We start from the raw sequence: 27,607 nt of genomic DNA, 5'->3' as shown, positions 1-27,607 counted from the left end.
CCAAGAAACACCGTCAGCCAAACTGGGATCAGGAACCAGGCGGAGCAGGAGAACTCAGGATGCTGCAACTTGAGACAGGAGAACCTGGGAACCTCGTTGCAAGGCACTGGAGAGAAGCAACTGCAGGGCTTAAGTAGCCCTGCAGCGTCTGACATCACCGGAGGCTCTCATTCGAATTTCCCGCGCTGGCCCCTTTAAATTATAGGCAGAGACGCGCGCGTCTAGGGGGCGGGGCCAGACGCCGAAGGACGCCGGCTGCTCCGGCGAGGCAGACACGAGGCAGCAGAGGGCCCTGCAGGCCCGGGAGAGGCTGCCCGACATCAGGGCTGCGGCAGCGGGGGTCCCCGGAGGCCTGGGGGACACGGGCTAACGCCGGAGCCGCGGTCAGGTAAGCGGCGATCCCGGGGCTGACCCGGGATCGCAACAGCTGTGGCTCCAAAACGGGAAGGTATTTACAAATTGCTTCTCCCAGGAGCAATGTGTAGCACAATTATTGGTTCATGTGCGGAGCAAATCATTTTGAGATCATGGGTTTCAGATGAATTGTCTTCAAACAATTTCTCATGGATAAATTTAGGGATTGTACAACTTGCTGCTGCCCCTAGATTTCCAGAAGAGACTGATACTCCCGCTGCTGCCCCTAGATTTCCAGAGCTTTCCTATCCAATAAAGACTTCTTTCTAGTCTAACTTTAATTTTGAGCACTTTAGGATTCTGGTTTCACAATTCAATAGACAAATCATGGTTCATCAATCCTCCCAGCTTCAGATATGTTACTCAGAGTAAAGCTCTCGGATTTAAAAGCATGTTCCTTCTCCACTGCTTTTCCAAGGAAATGATCTTCTTCCTCATTCCCCACCAAATGTTTCCATCCCTCCCCCTCCTCCCCTTCAAATGGCATAACTCACTGGATTCTGCATCCCGAGACTACACTGTGGACATTTCTTTCCATTCATGTTCACAGTTCCACTTTTACTGAAGTTGTGAAGATAAATATGTTTCTCCAAGGACAAGCAGGATGATAATCCTCACAAATGGGTGAGCATGTGCAGCTGCAGTCATCACTAGGATTGCCAACTTTTCCACAGACCACGACTGGACACTTGAGTACTCTGGGGGAGAGGAATCACAAAGAAGTGTGTTTGTTCCCCCCTCATTTGCATTAATTTGCATACATTTCAGATCATCTGCCTTGCTCTCATAACATGCATTGTTTGTGGGCTTGGCCCTCAGAAAGCCATGAATAAATTAAATTACTATTACAAATGGGTAAACTTCCCAGTCAAAAACAGGATGAACTGCCAGCACTCAAACAGTAACAAACTTACTCATAAAAAGGCAACACTGCAAATATTACACAAGACCCTAAAACACCAATACACTTCCTATTATGGAAAGAGAACAAAGCAAGCTGCAATAGATTCCTACACAGAAGCCACATGCTAGCTACCTCGCCTTGGTCACACAGGCAGAGTCAGAAACTTGCCAAAAACAGAATAAAGAGGCCATAGTATAAGTAAAAACATATGACAAGAACTGAACTGGAAACGCAACTCTACATGCAGTGCAATAATGGAAAAACAGAAACATCACAATTTCTCATAAAATAACTGATAAATCAAGAAATATAAAACATCAGTTGTAATAGTAAACCCATATTAATAAACAGAGTAAATAATTCAAAACATCTGATGAACAGAACCTCTAATATTTAAAAGCTCATTTAAACTTAAAAACTTTATAAAATTTCCCAACCACCAATAATATATTTAAAAACAGAAAACTAATCAAATAACACCCAATAGTTAAGGATTTAAAAACCTCCAACTCTCTATTCCTGGGAACTTTTGATTTTCAATCATTCTAAGATTGTCATGGATTACTGGGGAGTGGAGGGAGGTGAAGGGCATGCACAAACTTTCTTCTCTCATATACACACACGTTTCTTCTCTCATTCACACAGTCCCTCTCTCTCAGTGGATGCACTGACACACAGGCTTGCTCTATCACAGTTGGTCACCCTAGCCCTTTACAGACTCCCTCTGTCCTTCTTTCAAACACACACTCTTACACAGGCTCCCTCTCTCTCCTGCACACACACATGCACCCTCAGATAGGCTCCATCTTTTTCTGGCAAACACAGACTAAGGCTCCTTCTCTCTTTTGCACTCTCATACACCCCTGCACATAGGCTCCTTCTCTCACTCATACACTTTCCTTCACATGGGTTCCCTCACACACAAACACACACCCTCACAAAATCCCTCGCTCACACACCCTCACGCAAGGCAAAAAGGCCCTAAATTTAAAATCTTTTCTATACCGTCGTTTAGTACAGCACCATCACAACGGTTTACAATGAGGCACGTAAAACTATTTGGTGAAATACTTATTAACAATGTGCCAGAACATTTATCGGTAAGTTTTCATAATATAAGGTATATGTTGTGTGATCTGGATAATAGAAAAAAGTCATACAATTATTGCACTTTGTACTACAGTTCACTTAACTTATTCTATTATAATGTTTAGTAAAAATGATAATGTATAGGTATAGGTGGGTATTTGGTGACTTTAGCTTGTTCATTTAAACTTCAGAATCTCCATTCTCATTATAAAATGCTTTCTTGAAAAGCCATGTTTTCAAACTTTTTTTAAAGAGTTTTAGATCTCTCTGTAATCTTGTTTCCAGTGGCAATGAATTCCATAGTGCTGGTCCGGCTAATGATAGGGCTCGTTCTCTGACTTGGGTCAGTTTTGCTGTCTTGATTGATGGGATGGTAGTAGAGCTTTATTAGCTGATCTGAGATTTCTTTGTGGGACGTGTAGGCGTAGTGCTGTGTTTAACCAGTCTGCTTTTTCTTCGTTTATCAGTTTGTGAATTGTGCAGTGTTTTATAGTGCACTCTTTGTTCTATTGGCAACCAGTGCAATTCGGCAAGTGTTTGGGTGATATGGTCTTTTTGCTTTTTCCAGTAAGTATTCTGGCAGCAGAGTTTTGTAAGATTTGTAGAGGTCTTATTGTTACATACGGTAGTCCCAGAAATAGTGTGTTACAGTAGTCAGTGCTGAGAATATAAGTGCTTGTAGAACTGTTCGGAAGTGTGCTTGGGTTAGTAGGGGTTTAAGCCTCCTAAGGATCATAAGTTTGGCGTAGCCTTCCTAACTTTTTGTGATATGTGTTGCTTAAGGCTGAGTTCAGTGTCTATAATTACTCCTAGGTTGCGAGCTTTTCTGAGTTCTACTTCCTGATTGTTTTTAAGTTTGATGGGGTTTTGAATTGTCTCAGAGTTTTTCGTTCTAGGTGAATAAATTCAGTTTTTTCAATGTTAATTACTAGTTCCATTTGGTTTAGTAATTGCTTAATTATATCTAGGTACATCATTGCTAGGTTTAATGTCTTATCAATTGTTTCTTCTAGGGTAATATTAGTTGAATGTCGTCAGCGTATATGTAGTGTAGATGCCTATTCCAGCTAGGAGGTGGCATAGGGCAGCATGTAGATGTTAAATAGTGTCGCCGAAAGTGTGGATCCCTGGGTACTCCTGTTTTTAGCTCAATTCTGTCTGATATTTTGTTTTTAATCTGTACTTGGAAAATCTATTGTTTAGGTATGAACTGAACCATTTTCTGTAGACCTATTTCTTCTAATCGTTTTAGCAGTATGTTATGGTTTACTGTGTCAAATGCTGCCGATAGATCTAATAGTATCATGATGTAGTGTTTCCCGTTATCAAATCCTCGTAGAACATTATCAGTTAGGGAGGTTAGCAATGTTTCGGTACTATAGTGTTTTCTAAAGCCATTGTCACTATGCCTGTCATTGTGTCATGCACACACACTCACATGCCGCATCGAGGTCATTAGCTGCTTACTGCTCCTCGGCTGCAGCCCACTGGCGCCTTCCTCGTATTCAGCCGTGAGCAGGATGGGCTCCACTCATGGCCCACCAGGGCCTCCTTCCACTTCACGGCATTCTGCTCGCAGAGCAACCAGGTCCTCCTCCGGTTTGTAACCGGACACTGTACAGCAGGCTGCAAAACCAGGCAGTTGGTCACCCTAGTCATCACCCTGCCCCCTAGGCAGAGTCCCTCAGTCTCTTTTTTTCCGCGGAGCCATGTGGTCGCAGGAGCCGTGTTTGTCACAGTATTCAGCTTTGCTCTCTCCTCACAGTTTTTGTAAGTGAATTTTTTCTAGAGCTGCAGCTATTTTTCTTCTCCTTACCTTTTGGTAGTTTTATTTTCCTTTTTCTTTTCCATTTTCCCTCTTCTTTCCACTGTCTGCCGGCTGCAAGACAGGCCTTAGTCGCTATGCAGCCTGGCAGAGTCTAATACTATCCCTTATTAAATAAATACTGCACCTGCAGTTTGATATCTGTGTCCTCTCCTTGCTCTGTCTGTCTTCTGTACCTTTGTCAGGTGCTTGCAGGACTGACAGAATGCAGACTGTGGGTGATCTATGTAGTCCACTGAGCCTGGGGACTTGCCTGGGTTCTACCCGGGCAGGAGTTCCATATCATTTCACCGAACGATCGGCATCAATGGAAGTTCAGACAGGGAAGAGATCGAGGATCACACTGTTCCTGGGGGGGGGGGGGGGAAGCTCATCTTCCCCACATTCAAAGGAACTAGCCTCCACGGGCAGGAGCCCTGGATGATGTAGCCTCCCCTCCTGCTTGCTTGTGAGCAAGGGTGGGCAGGAACCCGGGCAAACAGCTTGCTGCTGCGCCTTCAGTGCCATGCCCAGTAATGGTTGCCCACACACCTCTGTGACCAGTGCACCAATGATCTGACATGTCATTGTCAGGACCACGTCAGGGACCAGGACTGCCATTGAGCGCCATGGTCACCCTTGACGCTCTCAAGTAGCCCTCAATGCCATCGAGATGCATGACCACCCTCTATGTTGTAAGGGCCTTCTGTGCCGTAGAAATCTGTGGATTCAATGCACCAGAATCATCAAGCACCTTGGGCCTTGATGTGGCAGAATAGTGGCACCGACATCTAGTGTCAGGAACCAGGACTAACATCGAGCGCCATGGTCCCCCTTGACATCATTGGAGCTGCACTCGATGCCATTGATGTCATTGATGCCCTCGGGGTCATTGAGGCCATCAATGCCATAGATGCCCTCGATCCCATCGATGTGTGTAGCCTTGATACCATTGCTGCCTGGCCTTGATGCCATCACGGTGCAGAGCTGCCTCAATACCACTGATACTATTAAGATTAGGGAAGTGAATCGTGTGCCCAATCGTTTTAACGATCAGGTTCAGCTGGGGGGGGGGGGAAATCTGATCGTTAGAGATGTGAATTGGGATCGGTTCCGATTGGCTTCCCGCGACCCCCCCTGGACCACCAGGTAATTTTAAAAGGTTTGGGGGGGGGGTCGGGAGGGTGGGGGAGGCTAAGGGGGTCGGTTTAAAGGGTCGGGTGTTTTTTTTTTTTTTATCAGGCCATCGGCGCCATTTATATTAGTGGCAGCCAAAATGGCGCTGATGGCCCGAGAGCGGGAGATTGCGCCGGGACCCCCTCCACTGGACCACCAGGTAATTTAACATTTTGGGGGGTTCGGGAGGGTGGAGGAGGGTAAGGGATTGGTTTTAAAGGGTCGGGTGGGTTTTTTTTTATCGGGCCATCGGCGCCATTTATATTAGTGGCAGCCAAAATGGCGCCGATGGCCCGAGAGCGGGAGATCGCGCCGGCACCCCCCCCCCCCCCCCCACTGGACCACCAGGTAATTTAACATTTTGGGGGGGTTCGGGAGGGTAAGGGATTGGTTTTAAAGGGTCGGGGTGGGTTTAGGGGTTGTTTTGGTGTGCCGGTTTTCCCGCCCTCCCCCCCAAATAATTCCCGTGCCCGATTTAACGATCTTCGGTGAGCATGAGATTGCTATGGGCCCTACGGGCACTGTAACCATGGTGAGCAGCAGTGGATGTAGTCAGATGCCACAGAACTCAACTGCAGAGCACTAGGGGCACTGTCGGTCACCATGGACTTCATTGCTGACGTTTCATGAGGGAAACAGCGGTGAGCCATTCCTGTCACAATTTCAAGGGCTGTGTCCAGCCTCTTGGAGTGTTACCAACTACTGGGGGTACCATCGGGGCTACGCATAGAACGCCACCTACCACTATGCCATAATCAGATCCCAATGGTACTGGGGAGCCATTGGCATACTGTTCCTATCCACTCCATTAGTGTGACAGTGGAGCACAGGCAAGGCATTTACTCCAAGCGCCTTGGCGCTGGCAGGTGGCATTCTCCATCTGTGTAGTACAGCCAGGGTTCTTCCACTGTCACATCAAGGTATTAGCCTCCTCATCTGTTCTGTAATGGCACGAAAGGTGCCAATCCACACTATATGATTGCTTTTTGGAGCGCACTGCCACCAACTCTAACAGGAGGTGCTCGGTCCTTCTGTGCCGTGGGATTTTACCCACAAGCACAGTGAGTGGGTTTGTAGATGTGCCACCATCTGTAGGATGGGATAACACTGTATGAGTATTAGTCAGTGCTCTAGTACAGCAGAGGGCACTATTTTACAGTTGCCCTCTACTGTATGGGTGTGTGTGTTTGTGTTTCCCTCATGGTGAGCACAACAGGACTGACCTAAGACTGAGTCACTGGTCGAACTCCTATGGAGTGGATACCAGGAGGGTAGTGTCAGGAGTCTTTCCTTCCTCAGAAGAGGAATATGTCTTTCAATCCTTCCCAAGTTAGAAATCCCCTTTGTGGGGAAGCCTCTGGGGCTCCTTCCCTTGCAGCTTTATTGTCGAACTGGAGGCTCGATTCTTTTGAATCTGTGCATCTTCTCGTAGGCCAGTACTGGATGACAGCAGCGGAGTCATTGGACCATTTCTGCTGAGGTCTCTCTATTGTTTACCGTGGTGGCCTACCCCATCTGAGGGTGACTGAATGTGGCAGACTGGTCGCTTCTGAACCTCAGCATCAATGACTGTAACTCAACTCTCACCTGGAAAGTTAAAAGGTTTTTCAGGATTGTAAGGCCCCAATTCACATTGCTTTCCTGTCCTTTCAGGAAGGGGAGATACGACTGGGTTTCCCAGGCAACCCTTATGGGTCCCCTTCTGGATGCCTTGTTGTCCATCCCTACAAGGGGTGTCCCACGTTTTCTGCTTCCCAGAGAAAGGATGTCACTGCTTCTGGCTGGCAGTTGCTCTTAGTTCCTCGCAGGATCTGAAAGCCAGTCGGGCAGTATTGCTCTCCTTAGGTCGTCCTAAGGTACAGCAGGTCTACTTCATGAGGGAGCCATTCCATATTCGGTCACACCATCATGCTAGGAGTCTCCACTTCAGGGTAGCTCCCCGGTGAAGATTAGGGGTTTCTCCAAGCCAAGAGTCACCTTCGATACCTGCTGAGCTCAATGGGTGTTTTTATGTAGAGGACTACTTTTGACAGTCATTCTCACCTACAGGACCCTACCTCAATTAGAAGGGTTCTAGTCCATCTAATTGGCAAATATGCCTTTCAACCTATTGCCATATCCATGACTGAGGGAGTTGGGAGATGAGGGACCCCGCAACAGAAGTGTTACTCTTTGGTTGCAGTGGCTTGCAAGCTATACATCCCCATTTTAGGGATAACCTTGCCTGCAGACAGGGGAGTCCTTGTTCATGCAACAGTTGTTCTATTTACTGGATCACGTGCTTCCTTGGAGGAAGTATATATAATCATGGCAGAGGTATTAAAACCTATGCCAGGTTCATGGGCAGTCAATTCTGAGATCACACTGACCCTGCCCTGGTACTCTTAGGGTTTCCAGACCAGTGAAGAAATCCTGTTCAACAGGGGTTTGCGGCATCGCGGCTTCGTCTTTTGGTGGAGTGTTTCTGGATTTCTTCCCTGGGAGATTTGCCCTCAGTTTCAGCTGTTGCAAACAATCTGAGGGCTCTATTTCAGTGGTTAACTCCCTACTGGAATCAGCAGTGAGTTACTCGCTTGGAGTTGAGATATACAACCTAGCAACTTGTTCTTACCTCTGCAGTCCAGCGATCTACCTCCTTCTGTTCTTCACTCCTTCTAACTTCCAGTTGGAATGTCGAGGGGAGGAGGAAAAAAGCTAGGGCAATCGTGGTATATCTTAGTGTATGCCTGCATGGAAAGATACACCACTTTTTCTCTATATTTTCGCCATGTTCTGGCCAGTACTGGCTTTAGCTCTTCTCACTTCATTAGGTTGTCCAAAGTGCCTTCCTGTAGACAGGATGGATAGCCCTGCCCTTGACAGGTGCAATGAGGGTGAGCTTCAGGCCTAACATATCTCCCTGCTCAGGGGTTTGGGCTAGCGATCCCATTCAGGGATTGCCTTTTCTCCCCTGAAACTCTTGATGCTATCCTGCATGATCAGCTATGTCAGGTGCTTTGGCATGTAGGGTCTGTCACAGACCCTGCCATTGTTGCTGATTATTCTTCCAAGTGTTGCTTGGGTTTTTCTGCCCATTGTACCTATCAGCCAAACATGGGGCAAATTTCTGCAGAAGGATTCAGTCTTTCAGCTGCCAGTGAACTGCAATTTCTTTCTGGGGAACTCTAGAGCCCCAGTTGGGTTTTCAATTGTCTTATAACATTGAAGAAAACTATGCATTCTTCGTCCAAGAGTCCTTCTCTTGTTTTCATCTCTAGACTTTTTCCTGTACCCAGGAGGTTCTGGACCTACTGTTATTGTCAGGGTTTACTGATCCAAAACTCTGCTTGTAATGTTTTCCGAGATGCGGAGTATGTTTCTTGCTTACACTTGCATCACTCCCCTGCCTTAGGCACCTCTGCCACGCATCGGGGTTTTGTGTCTCAGTCTGTTCTATGGTTTTCTTTTTCTAGACCCCCAACTCTTTGCCTGTGAGGCAGCCAACCCCCTTAGTGGGAGAGAGGTGATGTTTCCCACTTTGTTCTGCTCGGACAGCCTGTGGCTTGGGAATCACCCATATGTGAGGACCTCCATCCTGCTTGTCCTCGGAGAAAGCAGAGTTGCTTACCTGTAACATGTGGTCTAGAGAACAGCCTCCCCTGAGAGTTGGTTTCTTCCTGTATGAGTTATATCATGGATTGAGGGACTCTGCCTAGGGGGCAGGGTGACAACTATAGCTGCCCATGCTCAGTAGGGCATGTTTAAAAGTTCTAGAATCTTTTAGATCAAAGTTCTAGACAGGGCTCCATCTGATTATTTCACCCACGTGTGAGGTCTAACATCCTGCTGTCTTCAGAGAACATATGTTACAGGTAAGCAACTCTGCTTTGTCTCCATTAAGAATGAAGCTGCTCTAACATTTAGGCCTGGGCACTAAAGTAGTTCACTCAGAAAACTTGGCAACCACTCATTCTGCCATGAGTTCAGGAGTTCAGTTAACCACTGCTCCTCACACCAACAACCACCACTAGACATTAGTGCAAACTAATCATCTCTTCCAGGAGCATGCATTGCTCACAGCATCCTTGGCATCTACCAATAGGGCTCAATATACCCTCTTCAGGCCATGCCATGTGGCACAGGGGCCACGCCATTTTTATTTCGCATTATGGGGGAAGAGGGAGTAGGGAAAAAGTATTCTGGAGAAAGAAGGAACAAGGTATTGGGGTAAGGAAGAGGGGAGACAAGACAGGACATAGTGGGTTGGGGGAGGCTGAGAGAGAAGGGAAAGGAAAGAGACATTTTGCTAGAACTCTGCTGATTTTGCTTGAGTTTCAGTTTAAATTTTCATAAACTCCAACAAAATACAAGAGAACAAAGGAAGCGCCATGCTGGGGAAGACCAAATGTCTATTTTGCTCAGCATCCTATTTCTAACAGGGGGCCACTCTGGATCTCTAGGAAGTACCCAGCAGAGCCCATCTACATCCACTTCTTGTCACCACTCCCAAGTCTACCTGAATAATATTTGTTTGTGGAAATTGGCCAAAGGCCTTTTAAACTGATCAGTGCTCGATGCCTTGACTAAATCCTCCAGCCACAAAGGCCACAAATTAATTTTGCGTTGAATGAAAAAGTAATTTGTTTTAATTCTGCTACCAGATAGTTTCATAGAGTCCCCTAGTCTGAATACTATTTGAAAGAATAAATAACTGTTCCCTATTAAATGTTTTTTTGCCTCCGATATTAATAATATTTAGTCATTTAAAACTTTTCTTTCACCATAGAAACAAACTTTTTCTAGGCTATAAAACATGGACCTAGCCCAATTATTGCTATGGGTGTGCAGTCCCCCCAAATGTAGTTTTGTATTGTTTCAGGGAGGTGTGTGTGTGGGGGGGATTCTTTTTTTAACTTGGATTTTTTTTTCTTATATTTCTTTTATTTCCATTTTGCTTCCAATTTTGCATACTTTTTGCAAATAGCGTGCACTATTAACAAAACTATAAGAAAATAAAATGCTGTTAGTTTTTCTTTTCATTTTCAAAGGACAAGAAATGAAACAATTTCTCGTTTTCATTGGTCTTTTCCTGTCATTTGAAAAGTGACTTTCAAATAGCAAGAGAATAGATATTTTTGTGGCCCCCTTACATTTAAGATCTTTTATTGATAGCATCGCCAGTGTGGTTTTTGGGGGGAGGTGGAGGGTAGCTCTTCCTCTCCTTCCTAGCTCTCTGGACTTGGATATTGGGCAACAGGAACAGAGCAGTAGCTTGATGTTATTTGTCTGACTGTGATCTCATGGGGAGGGGTAAATAGCAGTTTACCCAGGTATATCGCTGTCTGAAAGTTGCCTTCCCATGAGCCAGCTAAAACTCACAAATTCACTGAGGAGGGGGGAGCCCTGAAGATTCTGAAAAAAGTGCACACAGACTGAAGTTTCAAATCCTATGTTCCTTATTTTTTTTTTTCCCCCACATAATTTTGCCTACACTCAAAGCAGGTGCAAATGTCTGTGCATTGGTTTTACTTTTTGAGATCTGGTGCAACATCTGGAGGTGAAAATTGCCTGTAGAATTTGTACCAAGCCGAGCAATTTGAAAATTGCACACACCCCCTCTCCCCCCATGTGATGATTTATGATCCTTGTTTGTGCTTTTTCTTTTTTATTGGCTTGGAGCCTCTACTTTGAGGGCTAAAGGTTTTTTCTGAATTTTTTAAAATTATGTTCAAAATGGATATCTGTATTCTGTTTTTGTGTAAATGTAAATATGCTACCTTCTTTTCAATTATATTTGAATTGTACTTTCTACTGTTTTTCAATCCAATTTAAAAAATACATATATTAATTATTTGCTATTTACAGCTGTTTAAATACCATCTGAAATGAGGTCCAGCTGGTTTAAAGCAGCTAATGGCTTGGATCAGTTTCCCCCTTAAGGATTAGACCTTTTAATTGCAGAGCTATTACTACTTTACATTGACAAGCCATTTATCAAGGCTTTACCTAGATTCAAAACAAGCTAAAAACTAGATATGGATGTCTTCAGGGAGTAACTGGAGTTTCACAAAGGGAAGGCCTCTGGCATTTTTCTAACAGCATGTAAAAAAAAATAAATATATATATATATATAATAGTAATAATAATATATATCTCTCCATTGAGCATTGAGGTGGCTTACAGAGATTCAAACTTTGATATGTGTGAGTGTGTATGTGTGTGTGTATACACTGGCAATTGAGTACATGCACTTAATCAAGTTGTAGGGTGCCCTGTAATATATTCAGAGACAAATAAGCAAACCAGTGACAGGAACATTTTTCTTGTCTTAATATCTGCTGCAGGAATCTTACTTGAGTGCCCTTTGCTAGGGCCTTCGGTGCAGAATTCAATCTCCAGCAAAGGAAGAGATGCACGAGTGCCTCTGGCCTGATAGGCACTGCCAAAATCACTGAATGCCTGGGAGCCTTTTTGTTTCATCTTGTTAAAACTGAATTTGATGGCTAGATTAATTGTTCACATTTTAATCTGAACCTAAAAATAATGATGTACGGTGGTAATAATAATATTTTGGGATTTTTAGCCCTCATTTCCAAATGATGCTCAAGGCAGCTTATCGAGTTATCACTTGAAACACTGCACTGGTGTTGGGTTTTGGGATATCATGAGTTTCCTCAGCAGTCTATATAAGACGTCCTGAAATAAGATGAGTATGGAAACTAAAAAAAAAACATTTAAAAAGGAACTTTTTAATGCATTAGAAAAACTAAAACAAGATATTTTTCAGACTGATGATTTTAATTTTGCAGTCTATAGCACAAACATTTAGTGCACTATGGCATTTTGCAATATGATGGTCTTTCTATGATACGCTCTGTCCTGAGCTACATATTTAATAGGAAGATTGATTCTAGTTTATAATATGTGCTTTCCACCTGTGTAGGTTTCTCTTGTGTCTGAAAAGTCCATTTACCATTATAACTACGGTAAACTTGGGGAAGCCACTGATTATCCTTGGGAGTGAGTAACCAGGAAGTCAACCTCCTCTTTGAAATTTGCTGAGTTCTTGTGACTTGGATTGGCCACTCTTGAAGACAGAATGCTGGGCTCGATGGACCCAAATGACACAACATGGCGCTTCTTATGTTTATATGGTCTACTGTATCCAGAAATTAATTAAGGAAAAGGAAGATAGAAGAGTTAACATATGCACCTCCTGATCATCCTAGATATTTCCCACCACCACATTAGAAAAAAAACGTTATCGTCAAGAAATAGTTTGGGGCTCCATAAAGATATGTGTTTTGGGAATAATTAAATAGTGACAGGGAAAGCATAGAATAAAACCGACACCTAGAGACAAAGCCTCCTGATGCATATTCCTACTTAAATCATTTTTTTCTATTAGACAAATAAGGAAATATCCAGATCTTACAGCCCTTAAAAATGCAGGTCTCTAGAACACAAAATGCAGTTTCAATGCCCAGTTTGTTTCAAGTTGCAGAGCAAATGTATCCAGCATAGCGGCCCCAGTTGTCTCCAGTGTTTGGGCGGACCACCTCGGAGACTTTTCCTGGGCTTCAAGGTGCTTATTAGCTGGCAGATGGTGCACCCTCGTTAATGGGCAGCATAGCATCACTTCAGACCATAAAGACTCCTAAGAAACATTTCCTGAGCATGTCCAAAGGTTTTAGTATTAGTAATAGCCTTAGGAAAGCTTAAAAAAAAAAAGTCTTAAGTGTCTGACCTAATTCTCTAGCGCTTCCGATTGCGGGCAAGTTGTCTTTTTGTAAGGAACTGAGATGTAGCTTGTGAGATTGCAATTTGAGTTTCCAAGTACTTGATTTTCTCAAAATGCTGAGCTTGATTAGAGAAATTAAAGATGAAAAGGTCCAGGTCATCCAGACTTTTAGAAACCCATAAAACCAGGGTCTCCATCATGATAATTTGGGGCCGCTCCACAATACTTTTCCATCCCACAGGAGCTCCTTCCCCAGCAGTGGCTACTTGGGCCCAGCTGTCATTGCAATGCAGAGGTTCTTCTTCTTCCAGCAGCCCCAGGGTTGATGAATCACCCATAGGGCTCACGGTCTGTCCCACACTCGCACCAGTTCCAAATTTGTCTTGGTGTCCCAAACTCTACTCTACAGCCAGGGGTGTCGTTAGTCCTGGCTTTCCCTTCTCAAAGTTTGAAGCATGCTCTTGCCTCTGGCCTGCCTTTCTCCTGCTTGTCTCCCTTCGTCAGTGTCCTGGCCCAGCACTGCACAATTTCAGTTGCTTCCTGCCAGGGGTGGTTCTATCATCTCTATACAGCAGCCGCCGCTTCACCCTGCCTCCAAATCAGATCGGGCAGGGTTGGACCCTGCCCCATCCACTCAGTGGCAACACCCGTCCCTAACCTCAGGCAGCAGGAGTCACGTTTATCCCATTTACATTTACATTTATTAGCATTTGTTGATTACCTAACACTAAAATAGGTCTAGGCGATGAACAGTAAAACATGCATAAAATTTGACAATATAAATAAAATTACAATAAGTTAAAGTAACATACAATAAGATGCAGTAAAACTGCTATATAAAATTACATATAGGCTAATCTAAAAAGAAAAGTCTTTAAAAGTCCTCGGAATGTTTTAACTGAGTCACACAACCAAAGTTCCATCGGGAAGAAATTCCAGAGGACTGGGCCAGCAACAGAGAAAGAACATTGTTTTATGTAAACCGGCATGATGTGATTGTATCACGAATGCCGGTATATAAAAATCTTAAATAAATAAATAAATAAATAAATAAAATATAACATTCCCGAGTAATGTGTAATCATGCCAATTTAGATGATGGAAAGTCTAACAGGCCCCTCTGAGAAGATTGTAAATTTCTAGATGGTTGGTAGATCTTCAAAATCGCGTTGGACCAAGGACAAGACTGATCATTAATCCATTTAAATCGATTTAAAAATTGTCATGCCAATTTTGTATTTAATCTTTTCACCAATAGAGAGCCAATGTAAATCCATCAAGATTGGAATAATATGATCAAATCAATATGATCATTTTAAACCTGCAATTAAACCAGCAGAAGAGTTTAAAAGCAGTTGTAACGGTTCAAGTGTTGAACATGGAAGGTCAGCATAAAGGCTATTACCATAGTCAATGACTGGGAAGATGGAGGCTTGCAGTACAGTATGAAATTCTGTAGCATGCAAAAGTTTTTTAGGCCAGTAAGGACACTTAGTCTAAAGAATTCTTGTCTAATAACCTGATTGATATGCGAATGAAAAGATATTGTGCTATCTAACAAGACTCCCAGACTTTTGATTTTATTCTTGATCTGAAAACATGTTGCAATCTCTATTGAGACTGCACTTTCAGCAAAGGTGGAATATGGACTATATATATTTAGTCCTGGGGGAACTCTGCGCAGAATTCCTCCCCTGCACATAATTGCCAAATTCTGAGCAGAAAATGGCAGAGGAGACCCCGGCATGCGCGTGAAGACGAAGGCCCCCGTGTGCCGTTCGCAGTAAAGATGAAGGCCCCCGTGTGCCATAGGACGTGCTCCGCTCACAGCGAAGATGAAGACCCTGGCGTGCTGTTTGCGGCAAAGATGAAGGCCCCCGTGTGCTGCGAATGGAGTGTGCGCCATTTGCAGCGAAGATGAAGGCCCCCTAGTGCCACAGGAGGTGCTCCGCTCGCGGCGAAGATGACGGCCCCAGTGAGAGTGAATTTGTGTTTGTGTGTGTGTGTATTTGTGTATTTGTGTGTATGTGTGTGAGAGGAGAGGGAGGGGTGTGAGAGAGGGGAGGGAAGGGGAGGGTGAGAGAGTGGGGGGACAGGGTGTGAGAGAGAGAAAGAGCAGGGGGGTGAGAGGGCAGGGGGGGATGAGCAGGAGGGTGTGAGAGAGAATGGGGGGAGGGATGCTTAAGTGTAGGTGCCAGAGAAAGGGAGCCTATATGAGGAGATTGTGAAGGAGTGTGTATGTGTGTGAGAGATTGGGAGCTTGTGTGTATGTAAGAGGGATTGTGTGTATGTGAGGGTGCTAGCCTGTGTGAAGGGATTGTGTATGTGTGAGACAGAGCCTGTGTGAAGGGGTGCGTGAGAGAGAGACATAGGTAGCCTGTGTGAGGATGTATGTGTGAGAGAGAAAGGGAGCTTGTGTGGGTGTGTATGCAAGAGAGAGGGCCCTGTATGAGGGGATGTGTGTGTGTGCGAGAGAATGAGGGAGCCTGTATGAGGGGATGTGTGTGTATGTGTACTAGAGAGAGTGAGGGACAGAGGGAGCCTGTGTGAGGGGCAGCTCTGAGAACAGGGTCAAACTCTGGGACTGGCAATAGAGTGCAAGGGGTTGAGCCTAGAGGTGGAGGGGAGAGATACTGGCAGGTGGAGGAGTTGGGGCCTGAGAGGGCAAAGTGGCCAGGGGAGTAGGGAGAGCAAGTGGAAGGGACTCTCTTACATTGAATTTCTAGGGAAATTGTGCTCAAAATATTTAAAATTCTGCATCTCTAATTAATAACTTTTTTCTGTATTAATTTAAAATGTAATTACTTACAGACTGTCATGTAAATTGTGTTACTTTGACCAATATAAAGTTTGAGAAACTTCAAGTTTTTATGCCAGAAGTTTAATTTTTTTTTGCACAGAATTCCCCAGGAGTATATATTGCAAGAAACTCTGTTTTGGACATATTAAGAGAGAGTTTCTTGTGGTTGAGCCAGGTTTTTAATAGCAGAAAAGCAAATGTTTAGATGTTCAATGGTTTCTTGCTAAAAGGATTGTACATGCAGCTTTTACCGCGAGATTGGCCCCATGGCAGCAGGAGATGATATTGGGATAAATGCGACTCCTGCTGCCACCCACCCCACAACTGGTGACCTAAGAGAGGAGGAGGGTACAGTGGCTGACAATGGACCCCATCCTACTGATGGCTGAAAAAAAGGCCTAGGCCCTATGGATGTGGGTGGGTGACTGCCTGCCTGAGTAGATGGGTGAATGCTTGTGTGTATGTTGGAGGGGGGGTGAGAGCCTGTGTGTGTAGGTAAGAGGCTGTGTGGGTGTGGGAGACCTTGTGTATGTGTGTGTGTTGGTGGGAGGGTGAGAGCCTGTGTGTGTCGGTGGGGGGAGGGGGGGAGTGAGAGGCTGTGTGTAGGTGTCTGTGTAACTGCTTGGGTGTGCGTGAGTGACTACCTGTGTATGGATGACTATCTGGGTGGGTGGGTGAGATCCTCTGTATGTGTGGGTGAGAGGATCTTTGGGGGGAGTTGAGAAGCTCTGTGTATGGGGGTGGGGTGGGTAGGAGCCAGTGTATGTGTATTTGGATGGATGTCGATGTGAGTGTGTATGTGTGGTGGGGGGGAGGGTGTGTGTGTGTGTATGACTTCATGGGTGGGTGGGTGAGATTCTGTGTATGTGTCTGTGTATGAGAGGCTCTGTGTGGGGGTGGGGGGAGAGGCTCTGAATAGGGGATGGGGGAGAGAGGCTGTTTGCATAGTGGGGAGGGGGTTGAGATTCTTTTGTATGGGTGGGTAAGAGCCTGTGTGTGAGGATGTCCATGTATGTGTGACTGTTATCATGTGGGTGTGTGTGAGATCCAGTGTGGATGGGTGGGTGAGAGCCACTGGGTGGTGTGGAGGAGAGCTTGTGTGTTGGGTGCATGTGTATGAGGGAGTGAGATTCTGTGTGTCTGTGTATGTGTGTGTGAGAGGATATTGTTGTTACAGCTCCCTCCTACCCCAATCAACAAAAATCTCAGAGTGCCAGGTATGAAAAGTGGGAGATTTTTAAAATCCTTATTATCTTTATTATTGGATATGTCTGCTGTTTTGAAATACATTTTGGGAAATTTTATAAAACATTTTTTGAGATTTTAATTGTTGGGTTTTCTACTCAGTTTTTAAATATTTATTCTTTTTATTGGTATGGTTTTACTTTTATGATTGATGTATTATATTTCATTTTTTGGTGTTGGTCTCTTATTTTGCCTTTGGTAAAGGTCTATGTTCTATATGTGTGATCAAGGTGAGGGATTTTGCTGTGTATAGTTTGTGTAGGTCTATAGCACTCCATCTTGTTCTGTTTTCAGTAGGAGGTGTATTGGTCTTCTAATGCCTGATGTAATATTTGCAGTGCTGCTCTTTCCTGAGAAGGGTTGTTGCTGTTTGAGTTCTGGGATTTAGTGTTCTTTTGATATGGCAGATTTGTCTTTTGGGGTAAACTGTATGCTTGACAGACTGTGATAGCTTTATTGGTAATGTAAGTATTATCCAAAACTACTGTACATGAGTTATTGAGACAGTTTAGGATCCATCTTTAGATGTGAATGTCTCTGATCTGACATCTGATGAAGGGAAGGGAGTTTTATGTAGGTTTTGTACAATATTTTTAGGTACATGTATTTTTTTTATTTTACAGGTAGTTTAGGCAGCCCGGCTTGTTGTTTTCTAAATAGGAAGAATGTTGGAGTTTTAAAGCATGATTAATATTTGCAGTGTTGCCTTTTTGTAGGTCGGGTTGTACTTTGAGTGCTGGCAGTTAGTGCTGTTTTTGGTATGGGGTGTTTACTCTATTGTAATTGCTTATTCACGGCTTTCTGAGGGCCAAGACCACACCCATTACATCTTACAACAGGCCTAATGCCATATGGGTTCCATGTGTCTTTTGCCTCTAGGGAACAGTGGGTTTAGGGAACGAGACTGTTGTAGACCAGGGAGGGCAGGCGGGTGGGTAGGACATGTAGGAGGGGGAGAAGGGACTGAGGGAGCGATACTGAATCCCCTACTAAAATTGTCACTGCATGCTGAGAATGAAAGCGGTGGTGGTGTTTGTAGCCTGCCTGCGGAGTTCCCACCCCCTACAGGCAGAAGAGGAGGTGGTGGTGTTTATGGCCTGCCCACGGGGTCCCATTCCCCCCCCCAGTGGGCAGGAAGAAGCAGTGAGGCCAGGCATTAAAAGAGGAAGGTGAATCAGAGATAACGTTTTCCTCTTCCATCAGCCCAACCCTCTTCTCTTCCTAGAGGGAAGGGGTGGCTGAGCTGACTGAAGGGGAAGTTCTCACTCAGCCTCCTCTTCACTCCCCTTCATGTAGCTCTGCTTCCCTTCTCTTCTCACTAAAAAGGAAGGGAGTGAATGAGTGAGCAGGAGGAGAAGGGAGTGGAGTTGGGAGAGAGAGGGGAAGGAGAAGAGGAAGGGATGAGATGTGAGGAGAGAGAAGAGGAAGGCTGAAGGTGTGGGGGAGATAGAAGGAAGAAAGGAAGTGTGGGAAAGGGAAAGGGAGGGAAGAGGGAGGCGTAGGGGAAGGGAGGAAGTGTGAGGGAAGGGAGAGAAAGGGAGGAGGTTGGGGGATATGAAGGGAAAGGGAGGAAGTGTGGGGGACAAAGGGGGAAGAGAAGGAAGTGTGAGGAGAGGGAAGGACAGGGAAGGGGTTGAGTGAGCCAGCTGTTTTGAAATATTTTTTTAGCATGTTTTTACTATTATGATTGATATTTTATATTTCTTGATTGTATTATTTATTTTATGAGGAATGGTGATGTTTCCATTTTTCCACTCTTGCACTGCATACAGAGCTGGCTTCTTGCAGTTTCCAGTTCAGTTTTTGCACATTTCTATTTGTATTTTATGGTCTCTTTATTCTGTATTTGATGAGGGTCTGTCCGTGTTCTGCATGTGTGACTGAAGTAAGGTATTCCGCTAGCATGTAGTTTCTGTGCAGGGTCTATAGCAGCCTGGCTTGTTCTGTTTTCCTAATATTGGTGTATGAATGTTTAGGGCCTGGTGTAATATTTATAGTATTGCTTTTTAATAGGCAGGGTTGTGACTGTTTTGAATGCTGGCAGTTGAAACTCTTTTGGTAAGGGAGGTTTATTATATTGTAACTTGAACTTCAGTTTGCTTGTGGCTTTCTGAGGGCCAAGCTTGCATCTAACTCACCTAACAATAGGCCTAATACTATATGGGTTCCAAGAGTCGTTTTTTGCAGGGCTTTCTGGTTGGTACCACAACAGTGCATGTAAACATAAAGGTACATTTTTAAACCCCCACGCAGGCGTCCATGTGCGCATGGTTCCCGACGTGCGCACATGGACGCGCCGATTTTATAACAAACGTGCATCGACACGCGCATTTTATAAAATCCGATAACCCGCTCGCACATGCACACCCGATTTTTATAAGGGGGGTTAATTTTCTACGAAGAGTGCCGCGATACGATAGGGCCTTTCTCTATTTCCCTCCCAGTCCACTCCAGTAAAGGAGCGGACTGGGAAGGAACTTTCTAAACCCCCTATCTACCCTGTCTCCCTTTTCCCCTCTCCGCCCCGACCCCTACAACCCCTGCATCTAACTTTCTTTTTTTGGTTTCCTTACTTACCTGCTCTCTGGAGCAGCAGTAACTTGCGCAGGCCGGCAGACTGCTAGCGCGCACCTCACTGGGACAGTGCCTAATAGTGCCGTCCCGGCCTGCCCAGACCCGACCCCCAGCCCTCCCTTTTTGCTTAGCCGGTATTTCCGCACATACCGGGAGATCCGTGTGTGGCCAGGGGCCTTTGAAAAGGTCACGTCCGTTTCTCCCGGTTTTAACGCGCGCCAGCCATTTAAAATTAAGCCGTTGATGTATATGTTATAAGTGATGTTTTTACCTCAGAGATTGTACTTTGTCCTGTTTCATGTAAAATCTGCTATTATGAATGCATAATTTTAATTGTGCATGGGCCGAGGGCTGGGGTTCTGCGCAAGGCTGTGAGCTTCACTTAGGGCACCTAATACCCTTGCACCTGCCCTGAGAGTCACACATAACAGCCACCTCCTTCAGGGATCTCCAGCCCTCCCTAGGGCGCAAATACCAGGGAAGGTTGGGAGGCAGGTGGTAGGGCTCCTGCCAGCTACCTAGAAATATCATTAGCACTCTATCTACCACTTCTCTGGGAATCCTGACCCTGCGTCCTCCCTTTCCCTAGCATTTCAAATAGCCAAAAGGGCTAAAGGCTAAGGGGGAGTTCCCCTTTTTCGCTTTCTTTCTGATTTGCCCTGTGCTGGGCCATGCCGGGGGGGGGGGCGTGCGCACTCAGGTCGTCCTGAACTGCCCCTGCTTCCGGCAGCGTTCCAGCTCCTCCTCGCGCCCAGACAGAAGCCCTGAATGCTGGGCGTCAGCACAACGCAACACAGGCAACTGCAACCAAGTCACAGAGCCGAGTCATTTATTGCTTTAAAATCTTAGCTGCCAGAGGCTTTGGAATAAAAACAAAACAAGACAAAAAAGGTATTTCTTACTCTTCCAGCAGCGTTTTTATTGTTTCTTTCGAGGTTAAACTTTAATGAGTTTCAGTGGTGGAGTAACTGCTGTGAGCAATTCCTGAGAGTTAACACTGACCACCTCCACAGTGTTAACTAATTGCAGTAGGGCTCGACGCTTCCAGGGTTCTGTCAAGTGTATAGGAGCCAGAAATAATGGTTAATACATCAAAACAATGGGCATTCTGACAACTGCATCTCATAATGCCCAACAAGCAGAGAGCGATGAGACTGAACTTACAATAGTGCATAATGTTAATGCAATAGCACCACTCCATATTCAGGCTATGGCATGTGCAAAGACATTGAATACAGTAAGTCAAGGTGGAAGAAACAAACCAGATTACCAAGGAGCCCGTGTTTGGAATAAACTTCACTTGTCCAAAGCGTTGCTTGTTGCTCAGAAGAAACTAACGGTTCTTCAGATGCAAATAAAATAATAATATATGATTCTGTGAATTTAATTTACTCTTCCAAACAGCCTCCCTTTCGACAAGTGATGTTTATTCCAAACCCTTGTTGCTTTGAAAGTGAATCCAAACAACAATTTATTTTCTGCATCCTTATTACATTTTGTACTGTTGCCGCGAGCTTCGAAGCAGGTGCATTAGCAGGCCGATACAGTAAAAATTTCGGGAGAGCGCACGATTCAGTAAATAAAATTATTCAAATTAGGGCCTGCGGTAAAAAGAGGCGCTAGGAACGTCCTAGCGCCTCTTTTTTGACAGGAGCGGTGGCTTTACTGTATCGGCCTGTTAGGAAATAGCCACTGCTATTAATTGCATCAGTAGCATGGGATCTTCTTAGTGTTTGGGTAATTGCCAGGTTCTTATGGCCTGGATTGGCCACTGTTGGAAACAGGATGCTGGGCTTGATGGACCCTTGGTCTGACCCAGCATGGCAATTTCTTATGTTCTTAGGAAAACAAAAGGCAGGTTAGAAATATGACAGAGCATAGTGCGGCCGGTGCAGAAAATAAGTGGACCAGACTGGTCTGGCAGTCTTCTTCATGAATGTCTTTGTTACTTATTTGTTTTTCGATTGCCCCTTCCTTCCATACTCTCCACTCCTGATAATAGCACTGGGTTTTTTTCTTCTATTTAAAAAAAAAAAAGAGATATTTTTTTAAGAAGACTCAACAGTTTTGAAAGATTACGTCTGGCAGCTCTCTCCTGCCATCCGTTGTTCCCACTGTAAGAATGCAGCGCGAGGTGGTAACCCCGGTAATTCAATCAGGATTTCCTCAGAGTGCAGAGGCTGCTCGTCTGCTGAGTTCTGAGGGATGCAGGCATAAAAGGAGAGCGCATAATCGTTTCTAGATTCATTTTTAATAAAAAAAAATCATTCATGCTCCCGCTGACTTAGGCTCAACCCGTCTTTCATTCCCATGCACAGCTACCTCACACGATTTTAGTTGCCTGAACAGTGTGCAGTATACTAAGTACTTGGATTAAGTGCTTTTCTCACAGATCAGGTCCTAGTCCTGGTGACCCCCACAGCCAGCCAGGTTGTCAGGATATCGACAATGAATATGCATGGCATAAATCTGCATAAACGGGAGCCCTGATATATGCAAAGTACAGGAGACTTTGGTTTGGTTTTCTTTCAGATTTCAGCAAGCGCCACTTCCTTAACTCCTATATCATTTTTTTTTTTTTTACACAGTGAATAAAAGGTTACTGTTTTGTTTGAATGTATTCTTTCTTGTTCCCTCCCACTTAAAGAGCCAGATGCATTTTCACCATCAGCAGAGCAGCTCTGTGTATCAGGACAGGGGAAAACGAGGCTCGTGCGGGTGGTGCTGGCGCTGATCATGGCTTATGCGATTCTGAGCAGTGACCAAACTAAAAATACAGCGCTTTCCACTGTGCTACACTGCATGACCGGAATAGGCTTTCTCTTTTTTTTTTTTTTTTAATTTCTACTTATCTCCCTACTTTTCATGTTCAGCTTAGGACAATCCAGAGCGGCTTACAACAAATTACATCAGCAGGCAAAGATACACCTTAAGCATAAAAAATAACAGAATGCAATGCAAAATAATGGAAATCAAGAACATGATGGGAAATGAAGACCATTAGGCCCATTCATTCTCCCCCCTCCATTTCACCTGCTTGGCTTTCCACCCTCTTCCTCTCCTTTAGAACACCCCCTGCGCTCTTCCCAGGCTTCCTTGATCTCTCTGCTACCTTCTTTATTTCCGCCGTCTTCTCTGCGAGGCCCAGTCCCTGGCTCTACCACCTTTTCTATAAAGAAATAGATTACTCCCGAGCCTACCTTCTTTTACCCTCATCCCATGAGGTGATGGGATATTCAAAGCCAGTTTAAAATCCACATTTTTAAGGCTGCTTTTAAATCCTAAATGGTGGCGTTCCCTGATGTTAGTCTTGTTGATTTTATTTATTATAGAAAAGTGGTTAAAACCGTGAGCTTTCTGTTTGTCTTGAATGTGTACCTTGTCTAGGCTGTAAGCTCCACGGGGCAGGCACTGTCTCTTATATGCATCTCTATAGCTTTGCATCCATCTAATAATGCCATAGAAGAAATAAGTAGCAGTTATTAGGTTTTTTATCAAGATATGCAGGGATCTGTGAGCCATGTCTTTTCTGAACATCGGGATTAGAATACTTTTATTTGCCAAAGTCGATGAATATCTTCCTGCAGGAAATGTTTCCAAGTTCCAGACTGGGGTGAATCAAGCTTGGAATGTTATAAATTCATACAGAAAGCAAAAAAAAAAAAAAAAAAGTTTCACTCCAGTGATGCATAATTGCAAATGCAGACCTGAGCAGGGTTGACTTATGAATGCCAACACACTTTGAAAGTGTTGCCAAGGAGATCAGGCACAAGAAAATTAAAACCCATTATGCTGTTAAAGGATAAATAATTTTCACAGCTTCATCACATTATTTCCAGTTGTGAAGGTTATTTTTTTTTAAACACATTAGCATTTTTCATCCCCTGAATGCACAGATCTGATTCCAGAATCTGCACAAAATAATAGTACTGTAATGATATTTACAAGATCCCGTCTCTCTTTTTTTTTTTTTTTTCTAATTTAACATGCAAAAATATAACCACAAGCACCTTTTGGATGGAGGGTCTAGCAGAAGATTTTGCCTCCCGCCCTGCATAAAGTTACCCATGGAGGGAAGGAACCAACATCTTTATTTTTCATTCCACTAATTCTGCTGGGGTGAACTGCCGACGGAGGGAGAGAAAATGACCTGGCCGAGGTCCCATGGGGAAAGAGATTTATCCTAAATTTTCTGACTTGGCTTCACTGCTTTCTCTACTGTATCATCAGCACCTGTGTAGATCTTGGAGAAATCCATTGTTTCTCAGCATTCAGACAGGTCGACCCACACCGCGCCAATCCAGCGCGCGTTCCTGTCTACGGGGGGACTTGGGAAGTGGCTGTAGTTTTCAGGCCCTGCTCTCAGGCTTTGCTGGGTGTTCACGTGCTTTCTTTTTGTGCAAGTCGCCTGCAAAAGCAGTGCCTGACGTCGGTTCGCACCCGCGTGTCCAGGTTGAGCGTCCGACAGGACTGTGTAGTTGGTCATCCAGATTATGGGCGTTCGTAGTACAAGCGTTCAATGGAGTATTATCTATATATAGATAGATATAGATACAAAAGACCAGGTAATATGTAAATTGTATAAGGTGCTCAACAAACAGACAAAAACAAACTACTCCGAAGGAATGGAAAAATAGCACTTAAGATATGGTAACGATTAAAAAGTAAATCTTTATTAATGCATTATTTGAAACAATTCAAATAAAAGAACACCCTGATACTGTTGAATATAGCACATTAAACAGCCTAGCACGTATCCCTATGTACATATATCAGTTTAACAATCTTTTTCCATTTCTTTGGAGTGTTTTTGTCTATCTCTCTCTCTGTCTCTCTCAATACATATATATATTTCCGATTTTTTGGGCATCCTGCCCAGGCTTGCCGGCATGGATGCACTGTTGGACGCACATTTGTCAAACGCTTGATTTTTGAGCGTGCTGCTTTTGGACGTCCTTATCCATGGCGCCAGTAGCAAAGAAACCTCCGCGCCTTGCAATTTGCACTGCTTGCCCTATTAAGGCATCACAGCCTGGGGCCCCCCTCAAATCTTAGCTTAGAGGCTCAGGGCGTGTTGCCTTTAACTGATTTTGCTAAGCGCGGCCCTTCCCAGCAGGTTACAGGAAGAGAATCAGAGTAGGATCTGTTAGGTTTTTCATTCCTGGTTTTGAGCCTTCCCTAACTGGTTCATCAGCAAGGGAGGGCGACTCAGTGGGCACAGACCGATGACCCCTGGTTTTGGTATGGACCCTTCCGCCTTCTCTTGGGTGGAATTTTTTTCCAAGGGCTGAGGTCCTTTCTCCAGGCGCGTTCAGCAGAGCCGGCCAGACCTTGAACGTTCAGGATCACAGGCTGCGAAATCCCGCAAGGCTGGCGCCGCAGGTAAACGTTGGAAGGCAGGTCACACTAACGAGGACCCGGAAGGCATGGATGAGGAAGGCAATCCTATTCCTTACTCCCTGGAGGATGAGGCATTTTGCCCAGAGGCTCTAACCTGGGGGACTAAACTCACTGGGGTCTACGCTGGGAGTTACCCGAGGGTCTTGTCACCTGCATGCACAAAGAACTGCCTTGGGGGCTTACCCAATGTAAACACCCAATCTCTGACTCAATACATCACAGTATCAGGTATTTTTGGTAGGTTTATTTAAGCAATGAGAGGATAGAATAAATAAAATCAGATGATACAGAAGAGATGCTTGCAGATAATAATTACTACATATATATCTATATCTATATAAAGCTTACATTTTTCCAAGGGATCAGTCTGTGCTGTCAGGTCCAGGAAGCGCTTTCTCCCTCTCTCTCTGTTATTTCTTCTTATACACTAACGGCCGATTTTACCGCGTAAATTGGGGAATTTTAAAAGGGTCGCGCGCTGACACCATTCCCAGTTTTACGATTTCGTCCCCAGTTCGTCCAGTTAAGAGGCAGTTCCTCCAACCCTCCTGAGTGATAGCCTTCACTCCCCCAAGTAAGCCCTGACTCTGAAAACTCCACAGATCTGCCTAGTTTTCCTTTAACGGCATCCATAGCAGAAGTAAAGTAGCGCAGCAGGGGGACCTCGGTGCGCGCTTGGTCGCGTCGGTATTTACGCGCACATCTGTGGTTCGTGCCCCGAAATGTCCGTGCCCCATACCACGCCCACTCCCTGCCCCTTTTTTGCAAACGTTGGCGATGTGCGCCCTGCGAGAGATACGCGCACAACCGGGCGGCTCTTAAAATCACCTTGGTGTGCGCGAGCCTGACTTATCCGCGCATCCCCTAATTAATGCACATGGGCTATTAAAATTCACCTTAATGTTCAGGAGGCCCAAAAACATGTGAGAGTGTATACACACAACCCATGATTCAGTTAAGTGAGAAACACAAGAGGGATAGATGGCATAAAAGCAAAATAGTACAGTGCATTAAAAATGATACACCCAATGTGGTAGGCAGGTCTCAGAATGTCACCGCATAACAACAAAAATTGCCCTCCAGGCCTTCTCTCCCACTTCTTCAACCTCCCCTCTCTCCCTCCCTCCCGACAATGTTTCAGTGTACGTGTGTCAGGTGAGGGGGAGTAACTTTGTGTGTTTCCTTGGGTCCTTCCTTTCTTCTTCCGCCTGGTGGTTCCTCCTCTTTCTGCCTGGGCAGGCAGATGCAAGGCATGTAGCTTCTCCCGCCTTAGCCAAGCCTGGCTGCCCTGCTTCTTCTCGCTTGCGATGAGCACTCTTCCTGTCCTAGCTTGGGGTTACTGCACTGTGTCCACTGCTTTTATTGCTCTGGTGCTTCTGCTTCTCGCTCCTGCCCAATGCTCTTCCTGGCCCCACTGATTGTTGTGTCCTTTGAGTCCGCCCCTTTAAAAGTGCAGGGATGCATAGGCAGTGGGTGATTCCAAAGCCGCCAGCCTGGGAATTCCTGCACCTTTAAGGGGTCAGACTCTCTGTAACTTAGGTTGCCTAGCATGAGTTGCCACATCCATCCAGAACCATTGCTGCCTAGCCCATCGGCTGACTAGCCAGATGGGCGATGCTGATGGTGCAAAACTATATGTGCTTAATTGCACGTGCTATTTGGTGTGCATACTTTTGCCACTAGAATTTGTGCACACACTTTTTGCAATCGAAAAACATGCACATAAATCCTCATCCTATCCAGACTTTACCTCTGGAATGCCTCTCCCCCCTCTGCACGTAAAAGTACGTGTACATCGGTCGCCAATTTATTCTAAAGGGTCATTTCTGTGGGTAAAGCATTGCTTTACCAACAGAAGTCCCTTTGAAAACTGCCCTCTAAATGCTCTGTAAGTAGAAACAGAGATGCTTAAACAGAAAATATTAAATCCTGAGCAAACATTCAGCTATTGAAATATGATTATGAATCTTCAACATAAAACACGATGATACCGCATTTGATGCAACTGTCAAACTTGCATCCAGCAGGTTAGTGGCAACCAAAAAAGTACAGAATTCAGGCAAGATTGGACAGACAGGGAGAAATAAGGTTAGGAGTTTACAGTATTGTGAACATCCCACCCTTTAATCCCTTGAGCGGAGATAAGAGGGAGCTACTAAGGAAAAAACAAGGTGCTGGCAAAGCGTGAACTAAGACGTTGCAAGCCAAGGCTTAGTTGGGTGGGTGGGAGCAAGATGCAGCTCTTCAGAATGCAAACAAATAAATGCTGGCAAGTTGTTGATGGCCAGGTACTATTCAGAAAGGCCATGGGAACATAGTTAAGGTCATAAGAACATAAGAAAATGCCATACTGGGTCAGACCAAGGGTCCATCAAGCCCAGCATCCTGTTTCCAACAGTGGCCAATCCAGGCCATAAGAACCTGGCAAGTACCCAAAAACTAAGTCTATTCCATGTAACCATTGCTAATGGCAGTGGCTAT

General features: G+C 44.8%; 1 long non-coding RNA gene across 1 annotated transcript in view; it reads left to right on the top strand.

Annotated features, from left to right (window-relative positions):
* Nucleotides 1–271: 271 nt before the first annotated feature.
* Nucleotides 272–27,607, top strand: part of LOC115096445 — a 47,359-nt gene continuing 20,023 nt past the window's right edge. The window contains exon 1 of the long non-coding RNA XR_003858075.1: nt 272–388. This is a non-coding gene — a long non-coding RNA (uncharacterized LOC115096445). The remainder of the gene's footprint in view (nt 389–27,607) is intronic.

This window comes from Rhinatrema bivittatum, chromosome 8, assembly GCF_901001135.1.
Source record: "Rhinatrema bivittatum chromosome 8, aRhiBiv1.1, whole genome shotgun sequence".
Taxonomy (NCBI): Eukaryota; Metazoa; Chordata; class Amphibia; order Gymnophiona; family Rhinatrematidae; genus Rhinatrema; species Rhinatrema bivittatum.
This window is presented reverse-complemented; position numbering and strand designations above follow the sequence as displayed.